General features: G+C 46.3%; 1 long non-coding RNA gene across 3 annotated transcripts in view; it reads left to right on the top strand.

The window, feature by feature from the left end:
* The window catches only part of LOC131895048 (uncharacterized), a 120,269-nt gene that overhangs the window by 12,948 nt on the left and 91,471 nt on the right, over nucleotides 1-15,850 (top strand). For all 3 annotated transcript variants that reach the window (XR_009375087.1, XR_009375085.1, XR_009375086.1), the window contains exons 3-5: nucleotides 1,373-1,510; nucleotides 4,221-4,349; nucleotides 5,338-5,412. This is a non-coding gene — a long non-coding RNA (uncharacterized LOC131895048). The remainder of the gene's footprint in view (nucleotides 1-1,372; nucleotides 1,511-4,220; nucleotides 4,350-5,337; nucleotides 5,413-15,850) is intronic.

Raw genomic sequence — 15,850 nt, 5'->3', positions numbered from 1 at the left:
TTCTTCCCATCCTGTGATGTTCTTTCTCACTCAGCCCTTGAAGGCCCACACTCTCCCTTCGGGTGGCTAAAGCGCCTCTAAACTTCTATAGAGTTTGATTGCACCTGCGCACAGAAACCTCTCCTGATTTCGCACGGTGTTGAGGATTCAGTCTAGTGCTTAATGGGTCTCTAACTGCTTCACATTTTAGTTTTATCTTCTTCACTACACTAAACATTAGAACGAGCAACATAAGAGAAACTGCTTATGAGCCCAGTGTGCTAGCAGAGACCTTGTTGACCAGCTTCTCAGTGGACCCAAACAGGAGGGTTGTTTTAATAGTATCCACATAATGTTTTCCTTAATCGAAGACCCTAATATCTGTAGCATATTGTCTTACATTAAATATGTCCAAACTGCTTTAAATATTATCAGTACCAGTTAGTAACACCAGGGTTTATAGGAGATGAATTTTGCATCTTAACTGACGATTGGTTGTTAAAATTTAAATTTTCAGAAGATAGAAGGCACGAAGAGAGGGTAGAACTTCCCTTAGTGAGAACATCAGTCATGATCCTGCAAATGCACATCAGAACCACAGATCTGTCACTGGCAGCAAGCACGCTAGTGTGGTACATGTGCTGGCTAGTTTTTACGTCAACTTGACATAAGCTGAAGTCATCTAAGGGGAGGGAGCCTCAATTAAGAAAAGGCCTCCATAAGATCGGGCTGTAGGCAATCCCGTAGGGCATTTTCTTAATTAGTGATTGATGGGGGAGGGCCCAGTCCATTGAGAGTGGTGCCATCCTTGGGCTGGTGCTGCTGGATTCTATAAGAAAGCAGGCTGAGTGAGCCATGAGGAGCAAGCCAGTAAACAGCACCATGGCTTCTGCATCAGCTCCTGCCTCCAGGTTCCTGCCCTGACCTTCTTCAACAATGAACAGTGATGTGGAAGTGTAAGCCAAATTGACCCCTCCCCACCACAGCCCAATTTGCTTTGGGTCATAGTGTTTCGTCACAGCCTTAACCTAGATGGTTCAGTAAGTTTTGGTGAGGACAAGGAGGAAGGGAGCCTCTGGTCAGGTGTGAAGACATCTGGAACACTTAGGAGGCTGAGGTGAAAGGGTTCGAATTAAAGGAAGCCTGGCCTTCATGGCGAGACAGACTGTCTCCATTAAAAAGAAAGGAACCTCCATGTATCTGTACACTTCGAAATTAGGAAATGACTATATCTATTCTGAAAAATAGTGTGGATGGTTCTCACAAAGCTAGATGTAAAGCAGCCATGGGTCCAGCATTCCTGTTCTGGGCATGTGACTGAAAGAAATAAAATCACACCTCCTAAACTGATCCACACGCGGTGTTATTCACAGCATCTGTGTGTCATTGACAGGCAAGCGGACCGAGACATTGTTCCGTGTATACACAACTGAATACTATTCAGTCATTAGGAAGAAAATGATTTTGCTGCTGTGGTTCAGAGTGGAAGGCATTGAGCCAAGGGAGACACTGCACCATCTCGGCCTGTTAGGTAAGTGGTTACATAACAGGTAACCAAGGGAACCGCAGCTGGGCTGTGGGCGCCGCCCCCTGATGCCAAGAATGGTCATGTGGTTAAACATTCCTGACGCTGTGTTTAGGATCCTCCTGCTATGAATGAAACCCAGGCCCCAGAGGCTTTCTCAGTTACCACGTTTGCACTAACAAAGGGTCTGTACCCCCAAGAGACCCTGGGTTCATTATAATGTCATTTCCACTGTGATTTTGACACCCCCCTCTTTTGGTGTTTGATCCGAGAGGGAGATTCGATCCGTCATGACTTGGGGCAGCGGGGGAGGAAGGGCCACCTGACTCCCATGAATATTCCATGTGCTTCATAAATATCCATAAACTAAAAACAAAACCACCATACAGAACTCGGAGAGCGTCTACCCTACCTTCTCCTTCCATTCAGCCCATCCCTTTGCTTTCTCTGGAATGTACTATCCCTTTGCTTGGTTAAATTAATTTCGGCTTCACCTGTGTCTCTTGGCTGACTCAGTTCTTTTGAGAAGAACTGAGGAGAAACCTTCACTGGTAACATCTACCAGTTACCTGTGGAATCTAAAGAAATATAAAGTAAATGAATACATAGAAATGGAGTAGAACACACTTGGGTGGATGGCGAGGCAGGAGCCAGGGAGAGAGCAACAGGAATTTTGTAGGATGGAGAAATCTAGAGATCTAGTGCACAGCACACGGGTGCCCTTTCTCTGAGTCCCGCTTAGTGTCTAAGTTAGCCCATGACAGCAGTGGCCTTACACACGTCCCCATCCTGTGCAGTGTGTACAGTACCAGTGTAACTGGCTTAAAAACGGCGGCACTCGGAGGATCCCTCGGTTTTCTCCCTCTACAGCATCAGACCTCTGCTGCTTCTCATTTCCCCCGACTTTTGAATTGTCTCGGGCAGATCCTCTGCCTCACTCGCCACCCCTGGCTAGTCAAACAATTCGAGTTATAGTTATTGGGAAATCCAGACAGATGAAACATCAAGCCTTCAGGCTCTTAATTAAGAGTGTCTCCTGTTCAGAACCTGCATTCAGGAAACGGGGCGGGGGTTGGGGGGTGGGGGGTGGCAGCCTGCCCCTCCTTTTCCATCCCCCAGGATTCCACTGATTCCTGCACATTTGGAGCAAAGGGTAGAGGGGAAGAGGGGTGATGGGACTTGGAGGAAATGTTATTTGGCCCGTGCCGTTTCAACATCTCTCTTGGCTGCAGAATATCTTCTCTCAGGGAAAAAGACCAGGAGCTGGCCCACTTTTCTCATGAGGAATGTTTGTGGATCCCTGGAGAACACGCTCCTGTCCTCTTGAAGACCTCTTCACTATAGTCTGTGACATATGTAACTTACACATTGGGTAATTCCACTTCCTATTCATTGAGACCACAGTTTTGCTCAGTCAACCAGAGAACTTAAATTTCCATTTTCAGGAAAATTTTGCCATCTGTCTCTCAAGTCTGTCTCCAAATCAGTCACTCTCTGGCCAGATTCAATTCTCCTTATTCACAAGTAATGCATTCTGAGAATCCCAACTGTGGAGAACTCTGAGCCCTGTGTTGCTACACACACACACACACACACACCAGGTTAATCTTGACTGGATTGAAAACACCTAAAGGTTCTCAGTGCACTCTGGGTGTTCCTGTGAGGATGTTTCTAGAAAGGACTCCGTTGAGGCTCTGACCTGATGAACGGTTCGATCCATTGACAGATTTAAAGTTTGAACAGGCTATTGGAAGGTGGTAAAACTGTAAACATCAAGGAAGGAAAAACTGCCTGAAGGACAAAAGCCCCCGGGTCCACATCCTGGGGGAATATTTTGTCCTGGTGTTGGTGGTATAGCAAAACTCAGCCCAGAAGTGTCACCAGCAACCTGGGGAGTCCCCCTGTGCTTTAGGGCCCTCCACTCAGGTAAAGCAAATCCTTGATTACGCTGCAGAGAAGAATTTCTGGAGAAGCCAGCATGAAGCAGAGTTGGGTTTGTTAAAAGGAAGATTTGAGCATAGACTTAAGTTCAGGGGTCAATAACAAGAGAAGCTCTCAAAGAAAGGGCGGGCTTCTCAAAGACCGCTGTGCTTAAGCAGCTCAGTGACAGGCAGAGAAATGATTTTAGTGGCTGTCCAGTTACATCTCAAAGGGTTGCTAAGAACTGTTTCCTCTCGTTCGATAAATGAGATTATAAAGTGGCTAGTGAGGACCCTCCGGATTATAATCTGAGAAGAAAAAAACCTTGGGTCACAGGTTACACAAGGTGGTTAAGACATGACCTTTACTGTAAAGAGGATTCCTGGGAAATTAGAGATTTATGAGTGGGAAAGGAGAAAGGCCATCATACTTAGGCACTGAGCACGATCCATTGCTATGTTGACATTCATTTTTTTTTTTTTTCTGGTTTTTTCGAGACAGGGTTTCTCTGTGTAGCTTTGCACCTTTCCTGGATCTCGCTCTGTAGACCAGGCTGGCCTCGAACTCACAGAGATCCGCCTGGCTCTGCCTCCTGAGTGCTGGGATGAAAGGCGTGCGCCACCACCACCCGGCTGCTATGTTGACATTCTGATTTGGACATCTGTCTATAAAAGGAATATTGTCTCTATGTCTGCAACATCCCAGCAAATACTATTATTACACATGCTAGAATTCTTGATGTCTCCTTACCTGCTGTTTATCCTGCCTCACCGGCTGCTTCCTGTTACTGTCTCAGCACTTCCTGTTACTTCACTGCTCTACTTCCTGTTACGGCACTGCTGCACTTCCTGTCTGCCCAGTGGTGAGCAACTCCATGGTACTGTCTTCACCAACAAGGACTGAAACTTTTGAAACCAAGAACAAAGTAAGTCTTTCCTGTCTTGTTTGTTTGTTTGTTTTTGTTTTGTTTTGTTTTTTTCGAGACAGGGTTTCTCTGTGTAGCTTTTGGAGCCTGTCCTGGATCTTGCTCTGTAGCCCAGGCTGGCCTCGAACTCACAGAGATCCTCCTGGCTCTGCCTTCCGAGTGCTGGGATGAAAGGCGTGCGCCACCACCGCCCGGCCGTCTTTCCTGTCTTAAGGGATGCCAGGCATTGTGCCGCAGCCGCACGAAGCTGGCTAACACAACACGCACGCAAATTCCACGTCCCTTCCACGGTAACTGTTTTCACATTCTGTGACTGTCGCTGTTACAGTTCGAGGTGTGCACAGACAAACTAGCACAGATTTCTTTTTCCTTTCCCACGGTGTCCAAGACAGATTTGTTTTTACTGTAGAGTTTAGCGGCATCAGATTGAGGGTTTTTTTCCCCCTTTATTAATATGTTTATTTTGCTTAAAGGAAGCACTTTCCAGCCCCCTGTGTCTAAATTGCCAGTGTCAGGATGATTAAACTTTGAGGTCATTGCCATATAAAACCAGGGTCTCTCGAACACAGGCATCGTGAGGCTTTTGCCAGATGATCCCATGACAAGCAAGATGGCTACCAAGTGACCAATGGGGACGTAGCATATGTCACTTGGATTTGCTGGACAAAGAAATGATCTGTGTCTGGGTGGACAGAGTAGGGCAATGTGAGATTTCACGAGTGCTACTCAGAATGTATGTGCTTATAAACTCGCACATTTTTATTTCTAGAGTTTTCCACTTAATAGTTTTGGATTATAGTCGACCATGGGAAGCTGAAACCGGAAAGAGAAGCTCCAGATAAATGGGGCTTTTGCATTCTCTAACTCAGATGTGTTCACTATAAAACTCAGGAGCTCCTTTGGGCCCCAACTGGAGAAAATTCTGTGATATTCTCTGTTGGACATGGTCCTTTACCTCAGCAAATCCTCTCCTGCTTCACCTTTGCAGACGTCACTCCCTGCTGGCCACTCACCGGAGGGAAGCAGGTTCAAAAGGACACACCGGACCTTGGAGCCTCCTGAGGTAAGGGTCCAGGAGACAGGTGTGTGTTCTGAGCATGATTTCCAGAAGAGACCAGGGAGCACGTGTCAAGGTCTGTGAACACACGTTTGTGAGTGAGTGAGTGTGTGTGTGTGTGTGTGTGTGTGTGTGTGTGTGTAAAGGGTTTATTTCGCTTACACTTCCACGTTGCTGTTTATCACTAAAGCAATAGTGATAGGAACTCAGACAGGACAGGAACCTGGGAGCCAGGAGCTGATGCAGAGGCCATGGAGGAGAGCTGCTTACTGGCTTGCTCCTCATGGCTTGCCTGCTTTGTTATAGAACCCAGGACCAGCAGCCCAGGGATGGCACCACCCACAATGGACTAGGCCCTCCTCCATTGATCACTAATTGAGAAAATGCCTTACAGCTGGATCTCAGGGAGGCATTTCCTCAACTGAGGCTCCTTCCTCTCTGATGACTCTAGCTTGTGTCAAGTTGACACAAACCCAGCCAGTACAGGTACTGTTTCCAGGGCATCAGTGAGGAAATGAACTTGTAAAAATGTAAAAATGTAAAAATCTGCATCACTGGAGCCCTGATAACAGGCACACTTGTTCTAAATGTCTCAGGGGTTTGCCAGGAAGGGGAAATGGTGTGAGGGTGTGCTGAGAATTCTCACCTGAGCCTTCTTTGTACATAGCACAGTGGTGATTCTCAATTTTTATTCCAGTGTAGATATCTGAGACCCTAAAGCAGCCATTCTCAACCTGTGGGTCATGACCACTTTGGGGGGGTCACATATCAGATATCCTATGTATTACCATTCATAACAGTAGCAAAATTATAGTTATGAAGTAGCAATGTAATAACTTTATGGTTTGGGGGTCACGACAACATGGGGAACTCTGGATTAAAGGGTCATAGTATTAGGAAGGTTGAGAACCACTGCTTTAAGGGATGGAATAGACTGCCTTGCTACAAAACATGCACACATAAAGCAGACCCGAAACATGGGTCTGAGTTCACAGGCCTCTGGAATAGATGACCGCCTCCCCACATGGGCATACATCCCAGCTCTGGATGGGCAAACGTCCCCTTGTTTCCCACTCTTCCAACCCCTGGACCAGTTGTCAAGAAGCTGGGGCTTAAGTGAGGAAGTCAGAAACACAGAGCAGCTCATCCTGCCCCACACTGAAGCCTGAGAGTTTCTGGGAATTATGTGTCACGCTTCGGCCACTTTCCAGGTTGTCATTTGGCCCCAATTTAGGATCCTCTGTGAGTTGGTAGTCTGTGGCTAACCTGGAGATAGAATCACTTACCTATTTCCTTGGGGAAAATGGTGAATCTGCTCCAAAGAACCAAGTTCTGAAACTCTGGAGATTCGAGGTTTCTAGTGAGTGGAGTCCTGCCTTGCTTTTCTTTATGAAAGAGGATAAACCCTAGTAGACGGCCGGGTATTGGTCTGCGAGGCTGAAGACAGAGAATACACATGACCAGAAAGCAATGCTCTCTAGTTCTATTGGAACAGCCCTCCCCCATGACCTTAGGACTGTTTCCTTTAGCTCCTACTGTTCTCTATGTCCCTGGTAGGGGTAGGAAAGACTGCTACTTACTTATGTGGACATGGATTTTTTTAAAAATTCTTCTCCGGGGCTGAATAACCAGTTGTCGGAGTGATCTGATCACCTCCCCCTAAGCTAACGGTAGTGTGGATCTGTTTTTGATGCGCCATGTTATATAGAAAACACAAGCAAAATGAATAATTCATGAGCCATGTGGGCCATTTATGATTTATTTACAGCCCCACATTCAAAGTAACTCAGAGAGCATCACAGGGCCCGTCGCCTGGCCTGCCATTTACAGCAGCATTTAGTGGGGAGAAGACAAAGACAGATCACAGGAGATTTATTATAACTTTATATACAGCAGGAAAGAAGAAGTGTCTGCTGAGAAGTAAACTGAATATTGAGGATCATAAAAGGTCACTTTAAAAAAATTAGAGATATCAAACAATCGACTACTAATGCCTTGCAAGAAACCTCACGATGGTATAGAGATTGACTACTAATGCCTTGAAAGAACAGCCTGCTACCCCGACCCCGTGATGACACAGGTGACCACTTTCAGGACTTTTTTTCTAATTATTTCTTTATGGCATTTTGTGATTTTTTTTAAAAAGCTTTTACTGGGGAGGTTGCTTCAGACATGACTCATCACCATGGTGTTGTACATTAATAGAGTTACCCTGTGGCTAACGAAACAAGGACTTATGATGGTGTCATGGTGGGAACAGACATGGACTAGTCTTCACTGAGAGTGATCGTTTCAGTCAAACAGGAAAAAAGATGGTCACTAAAAACTGAAATTATTTTAAAGTCCTTCATGAGTTTTCATAAAGGACAGCCCCATGTGCTTGGTAATCCGTGAGGCTTAGAAGCATCCTGTACTTGGATATCTGCATAGAGTCAGGGTGGGGAAGTTAAGGTTGCATGCAGACCTTGAGTAGGCAGGCACAAGGAGGGCAACGCTACAGTCACAGCTGAGGAGAATTCTTGACGATGAACATACAGAGCTGGATTATAGGTTCTGGGGTTCTTTCCCACCACATTCTGCCTTTCGCACAAAGCCACCTCTGTTGCCCACACTCACATTGGTATCTTTGTCTTTAGTAGAGATGGAAGCAGACGCAAACACATTCATTTTTTGCTGGAGGTACTTCTGTGAGTGAGCTGTTCCCTTGGCCTTTTGTGCAGATGGCAGTAACTGCTCTCCCTAAAAAGAGCCTTTGTAAATGGTCCTTTGCATGGGTCTTATCTCCTTCCTGTCTTAACATGTAGCTAATTCTTTGGGAGTTTGTTTTCATCTGCCTGATATAACAAATCATGATAGACTAGATGTCTCAGAAATTATATTTCGCTTTCACAGTTCTATGCTTCAAGATCAAATGCTGGCAGACTTAGTATCTGATGGATCTTCTGATTGACAGGTGGCTACCCTTGCACTGTTGTCTCCCCTGATGGAGACTACATTTCTTTCATATGATATCACTTTACTTCTTATAAGGGTGTGATTCCCTTCATTCATAAGGGCTTTAACCTCATGACTTAGCTATGTGCCAGAGATCCCTCCTCCAAATATCATCATACTACACTGATTTTAGCACATGGATATGAAAGGGACATAAATATTCTGTCCTCAGCAGAGTTTACTCCTGAATAAAAACAAATACATAAAGTAAAAGGGATTCCTTTTAATTTATTTATTATCATTATTTTTGATGGTGAAGTGGGCACACATGAGGTCAGGGACAACTTTCAGGAGCTAATTCACCCTTACCATGGGGTTCCAGGGATCACACTTGAATCATAAGACTCATGCATCAAGAGCCTTTACTCCTTCTCACTGGCCCAAACTTCTAGGACTTACTAACAGACAAATGATGCTCAGTGGTTGAAGACTGTGGGTATCTGTGAGGTCTATGCTCCCGGCTCTAGCATATCAATGTGGAGTGCCATGCTGTAACCCTCATACCTGTTTCATCCGTAGCTATGGTTGCCCCAGTAACCCCATCATCATTCTACAGCTTTGCAAGCAGCAAGTTAACCTGGATTAAAAAATCTAGAGTAGCATTTAGAATGACATATGAAACACCCCTCCTTTGTCATATTCAATGTTGCTATAGTCCAGCTCTGTTAGGATATCATATCCATATCAAAAGGGTGTGATGTCCACTCTTGAAGGCTCCAGGCTGAAGACCTCTTAAAGGGATCAAAAATGAGGACAAACTGACTCCATTGAATACCTCTTAAAATAAGTGGATCTTTCCTTGGAGGTTCTGAGTTAGTGCATGAGATACTGTTAAGATCTGTCTTACTTTCTCCTGTAGGATAAGAAAAAAAAAAAAAAAAAAGAACAGAAGTCTTGCCAAACAAGGACGAAAGCTGTGTCTTTGGCTCTGATTCAGTGAGGGAAAGTGAAGCTCATGCCAAGTCATTGAAGTAATGTCTTCAGAGTGGAAAGGGTCCTCAAGGAGAAATCTTCAGCTCACTGTGTCTGTTATGGCCGCGATACCATATACCACAGCTGCATCTCCCACACGCTCCTCAGACTGCTGAGCCCATTAATAGATATTGGCAAATGGCCCACAAGTTCCAGGATGCTGGGGACTAGCTAGGCCACCAGTGAGTTAACCTAACCCATCAGCATGGAGGGGCAGGGGTGGACCAGAAGTCAGCATTTGACCCTGCACTTTCCACACTGGCATGTGGGGATAGGGAACTACATTAGTTACTTTCTGCCACTATGAACACCCTGCGTAAGACACCATGACCAAAAGTGACTTATGGAAGGAAGAGTCTATTTTGGCTTATGGGTCCAGAGGGATAAGGGTCCATCATGGCGGGGAGGCATGGCAGTAGTCAGGCATGGTGGCTGGAGTAGGAAGCTGAGAGTTTATACAAATAAAAACGTGAGGCAGAGAGAGAGAGAGACCTGGGGGTAGAGCAAGGCTATAAAATCTCAAAGCTCTCCCCCAATGATCTGCGTCCTCCAGTAAGGCCGTACAATCTAAACCTATCTAAACAGCACTATCTAAACCAAACCTATCTAAACCACCAGGGACCAAGCGTTAAAATACCTGACCTAGGGGAGATGGTTCTCATTCAAATCACCATAGGGATTTTCCATGAAATATGCTTTAGCTGAGATGAGGTTTTCTTTCAGGCCATCTCTGGGCAACCTACCAGGATCAGAATCAGCCCCTTACCATGACCCTAGAGACGGAGCTGCTCACCTGTCATAACTGAGCCTCTACCCCAGCAGCTTGTGAAGTGGCTGATTGAGTGCCAGAGGAAAGCCATGACCTGGGTGTTTACTTACAATGCCCAAGTACTTTGGTCGGCACAGCAAGCCAGCACAGCGCTGGTCTTCCCCCAGACAACAAACTGGCACATGGGGGCAAACTGGTGTTAATGAGTGTGTTAAAATTACATCTTGCCGGGCGGTGGTGGCGCACGCCTTTAATTTCAGCACTTGGGAGGCAGAGCCAGGCGTATCTTTGTGAGTTCGAGGCCGGCCTGGGCTACCAAGTGAGTTCCAGGAAAGGCACAAAGCTACACAGAGAAACCCTGTCTCGAAAAACCAAAAAAAAAAAAAAAAAAAAAAAAAATTTACAGTCTGTCGTTGCTCTCTGAGAAGCTGTGATGAGGAGGATCCTGAGGATATACTGAGGGGAAAGGGCATTGTGAATCATGATGGCATTTCTTTGACCAGGTATATCATGAAATCCAAGGGAGTCTGCTTAATGAGTATTAGGGACTTTTTTAGGATATAAATTGGAGAGAACACTCACTAAACAGGATTGGGCAAAATCATGGCAAAGTCCTGGAAGGCTGATGGCCGGTCCCATGCTGCTTCTGCCGTCTGAGTCAGTCCACACCATCCAAGCCCATGAGGGAGAGAAGAGAGAGAGGCCTACATGCCCCTCAGGTCTTAAGCTAGCCCCAAGGCCATACTCTAGGGGCTGGCACCTTAAGGTCATAGATGGAACAGGCACCCACTACAACCAGGGGTGGAAGGTGGTACCAATGCCATCACACATCATACATCCTACACAGTGCCATTGAAAGCTCTGGGTTGCGACTCGATCATGGAAATCTTAAAGCTTTTAGGCTGAAGACTGACTCTAGTCTTGTGGAATTTTGTGACGTAGTTAAGACAGTATTAAATACCATTAGCAGGATTTATGCTCTCTGCTCGCTAGAGAAGCCATGAAACTCCCAGTTTTCTTATGTTCAGCCAGGTCTCATGCTTCAATGGCCTGAGCATTCTTGAGATTGCAAGCATCTTGCAGGTGTTGGAGAAATACGGGCAAATTGTGAGCTGGAAAATAACATGATCAGGACTTTTTTTTTTTTCAAAAGTTGCTCTTGCAGGGGGTCTGAAAGCTTAGACTGGAGGGAAGCAAAAGAACCTGGAAGCTGCAATAGCTATTAAGAAGCATGGGAACTCTGTGTAAGAGTTATGCATAGCCAAGCCAGAGCTATGGAAATGGGAATTAGGGGACACACCAAGAAGTAGTCCAGCAGTGAAGTCTATGGGGAGTACGGGCAAGGTGCCTTGACACGCATGTGCGAAGTCCTCAGGATGAAAACAAAATTTTGGATGCTAACTTAAAAAATTAATAGCAATGTAAAAGGGGAGATCAAGCCACATCTGGTGGTACACAGTTATACTCCTAACACTCACGAGGCTCATGCATGCATGCGTGCATGCATGCACACACACACACACACACACACACACACACACACACACACACATATCAAATAAGATCAAGACTTAGCTTAGGTATATAGATGGGTAAAGGAATCATAAAAAAAGGATGAAATTTTGTCAAAGCTTTAACCCTAAAGGATGAGGGAGAAGCAACTGTTCCTATTAACAAAAATAGGGAATTGAAGTAGAGGACCAAATTTAGGATGGTGTAAAAGAGAGAGAGGAGATGAGGAGACGAATGTCAGAATCCTATTGTCCGGATGCTGATGCTGCCCCTGATACAGATGGCTCATTCTGTAGAGCGTTTTCCTGGGGCGGGGGGGGGGGGGGGGAGCTGTGCGTTGAACACTGTGTCTTGTTCTAGCGTTTTCAAGGCTAGCAGAGGACATCCAATTTGGACAGCTGGCTGGGGCTAAAGGTTTGGTCTGTGGCTGTGGACTACGGCCAAATGAGCCGGGATGAAAGCTGTGCCCTTGACCAGAAGTTCACAGGGCTAGCGGGTAATCAGCCCCAGCCATTTCTGCCGCAGCATCTAATCAGATATCGGCTTCCTGTCTTCCCCCTCCTTGCCAGCTGGACGGCTGCCTTCCCTTCCTGCCTGTCCCAGCTCCCTGGATAGAGGTCACACTGAAGTTGTTCGTTTTTACTGATTGGATGATGGGAATAAGAAGGTTTGCCTAGGTCAACAAGTGTGGGCGTAAGGCTTTGCTGGATGTGTGGTGTCTCCCTCGGGCCACCTGTCCGGGCAGAGTCCTGCTTCATTCCACCAAATATGAATCTCATTAAAAGTTGCTGCACATCCTCTCCCTGACACACTCTCCCAGAAGCCTGATGCTAAGGATCACTCTCGCCTATGGGGGCTCGGTTTACTTAGCAATTAATTCACTGAGTAGCTTGGCACAAACATCATTTCCCATGATTCCTTGAGTTCCCTGGGCTCAGGTAGATTCTCCCTCTCTTTTTATTTTTTAATTATGTGTCCGTGTCTGGGTACGGACACAAAAGTGCAGGTGTCCTCAGAGGCCCGAGGTGTCAGGTCTTCCTGGATCTGGAATTGCAGTTGTGATCTATCTGATGTGGGTGCTGGGAACCAAATCAGGGTCTCGGAGGGAGCAGTACGCACTACTCAGCACTGAGTGACCTCTCCAGTCCCTCTGGTGGAATTCTCATGGAACTCTAAGGCAGCTAGGGATGGGGTGGAAACAACCAAGATGGTTCCTTCGCATGCCTGGCCCTATGCCAAGGACAGATAGATGCTTCTGATGACTTGATCTCTTCCCATTACCGTGTGGTCTGTGGGTTCTCTCTCTCCGTCTCTCCCCTCCCATGACCTCTTCCATGGGGTAGCTGAGCATCCTGTAGGTGACTCAGGAATGTCCAAAGCACAAAAGCAGAAGCTGCCCTATCTTCTATGACTCGGCTCCAGAACGTTGCCATAGAGACAGACAGCTCAGCTGAGCATTGGGAAGCGACTATATAATTTGTATGAGTTGGGGGAGCATAATTCATGGAGGATGGCTTCCTAGTGCTTTCAGAATAGAAGGTCCTGAGGCCTTCTGGGTACCCCACCTCCTTGGACCTTAACTATTATCGTCGTTGCTTTCATGCTGCATTGGTGGTTCTTCCTTTTCTTCTTCCTGGGAGAGTGGAGTGGATATGGGTGTGGACGTGGGGAACTAAGTGAGCCTTGCTGGATAGACATGCAGGGTCACCCACAAAGTCAAGCAGTGCTAAGGGAATGACATTGACCATTGCCAAGGTCACCAAGGATAGTATGGATGGTTAAGACTCTTCGCCGGGCGGTGGTGGCGCACGCCTTTAATCCCAGCACTCAGGAGGCAGAGCCAGGCGGATCTCTGTGAGTTCGAGGCCAGCCTGGGCTACAAAGTGAGTTCCAGGAAAGGCGCAAAGCTACACAGAGAAACCCTGTCTCGAAAAACCAAAAAAGAAAGAAAGAAAGAAAGAAAGAAAGAAAGAAAGAAAGAAAGAAAGAAAGAAAGAAAGAAAGAGAAAAGAAAAGAAAAGACTCTTGCTCCGCAGGTGACCATTGGGAGGTGGTAAAGCCTTTAGGGGGCGGGGCCTAGCGGGAGGATTTCAGATTACTGATGTAGCCTTGAAGGGGAGAGTGGGACCCCAGTCCATGTCTGCCTGCTCCCCAGAACCCTCCCTCCCGCTTCCTAGACTGTGAGAGGAGTGGTTTTATTACCCAGACACACCAGCTATGATGGTGCCCGGAACAATAAAGCCAGTGTCACAGGCTGAAACCTCCGGCGACATAGAACTCTGACTAACGCATTGTGATTTATAGTGGCTTTAGAGAGGAAGAGACAGGCAGCACGTGTTTTCCTCGTTTATGAGATCATAGATCGTACGCAGATATCATATATGACATGAGAGATGTCTGGAACAATGAAGGGGACTAGAAAAGGGCATGGGGGTGACTGTGATCGAAGCAACAACCCCTTTTTCTTTGTAAGTTATTTTTAAAAGTCGTACAGAGCTGACTGCCATAGGGAGAGTGGGGAGAATACACAGAGCGCCGAGGATTTTGAAACGGCTAATAGTATGGTTCCAACATAGAGCGGAGTCTTATAAAAGGGGAGGCCAGACCATGAAAGAAATTATATCCCAAGCTAAGGAATTTTTATTTGCTTTCCTGTATACTGAAGAGTCTTTAAGAAGGAAAAACTTGATCAGATTTGCACCTTGACAACGTGGGTGTTTCCTGGAAGGATTAACTGATGTGGAGAAGACCTGACCCCAGAGTGGACAGACAGCACCTTGTCCCAAGGAAGCCTAAATATAAAGGCCCCAGGGAAAGCCACGCTGTTATTGCCTACCCTGCTTAGCTGCCAACTGGTGAGCACATCTGCTTTGCTGCTGCTACTGCTGCTCTCCTCCTTTGCTGACCCTGGTACTGGGTGTTTGGTCTTCCACTGTGTAGTGTATACCAGCGACCCCCTAAGAATCCATCAAGCTTTTAGCACCAGATTGGAAGACCATCAGAAGCACGGCTATTTACATTCCAATTCATAACAGTAGCCAACTTACAGTTATGAAGTAGCAGCGAAAATGATTTTTATAGTTGGGTGTCACCACAGCATGAGGGACTTTATTAAAGGGTCGCAGCATTAGGAAGGGTGAGAACCACTGTCCTCCATAGTGAGACCCTGTCTAAAACAGAAAAATCACTTGGAGATTATTTTCTCTGGAAAGTGCTCTTACAGCAGAGACGCTGTGGTTTGGCTTTTTAAAAATCTCTTCACGGAATGACACCAGGTCAACAGTGATGCTATTGTGCCTTGGACTAGAATGACTGGCAGAAAGGAGGCTGACCCCGGGTACCCTCGCTCAAGAGATAAAGGGCAGCTCTGGAAGTCAGCCACCTGGTGGTCATTGTTTTCCTTCTTTCTGTGAAGGCTGAAGCTGCTTAAGGGAACTTCTTTGTGTCTCACACAAATGAGCAGAAACCGTGCAGGAGCCTCTGCAGGTTGAAGACCTCTAGGAGTGAGTTCCTTGAAAATGTACAAAGGAAACCCCGAATGAGTTGTAGCGGTTTGGACTCAACCTCGACCCCCGGAAGAAAACATGGAACAAATCAGGCCAGAGAGAAGCCACTATTTCGATAGCCTGAAAAGGCCTGGCTGGAAGTTGGAATAGACCACAGTGGATAAGCCCCACAGCGGGAGCGGGGCTGCCCCACAAGGGGATGGAGCAACAATGACCCACAGAGGCGGTTCCTTTTGATCAATTTCATTGAGTGCTCACAGTACAACCTTGAGCTTTTTACTGACATGCCTTACCCGTCACTAAGCAGTCACTTTGGGAGACTCGCTGAGACTTCTCCTTATTGATCTCGGTCCCATCTACTGTCAAGAGCACCACTGGCCAAGCTGCTAGTTAAAGAGAAGCAGCCTTTGGACACAGTTCACTGTCACCTCTGCCCAAGTCTTCTTGTTCCTTTTATGTAAACTCAAGCTGTGTTAGTGCCATATGCTTTAAACTTTAGCTCCACATTTGTGAACTGGAGCTTGACCATGTCCGGTATTTCAGCGGGATAACTCTTGGATAGATTTTGGCCTTATACACACTTCATCCTGCTGGAATACTGTTTGACTTTTCTGGATTTTCTTATCTTGAATATTAATTGAGAACTGGTCACGCTTTCTGGATTTAAAAACATATACAAATTTCATTGGCC

This window comes from Peromyscus eremicus, chromosome 18 (assembly GCF_949786415.1).
Source record: "Peromyscus eremicus chromosome 18, PerEre_H2_v1, whole genome shotgun sequence".
In the NCBI taxonomy this organism is placed as follows: Eukaryota; Metazoa; Chordata; class Mammalia; order Rodentia; family Cricetidae; genus Peromyscus; species Peromyscus eremicus.
The sequence above is the reverse complement of the archived record's forward strand: the minus strand, read 5'-3'. Positions and strand labels throughout refer to the sequence as shown.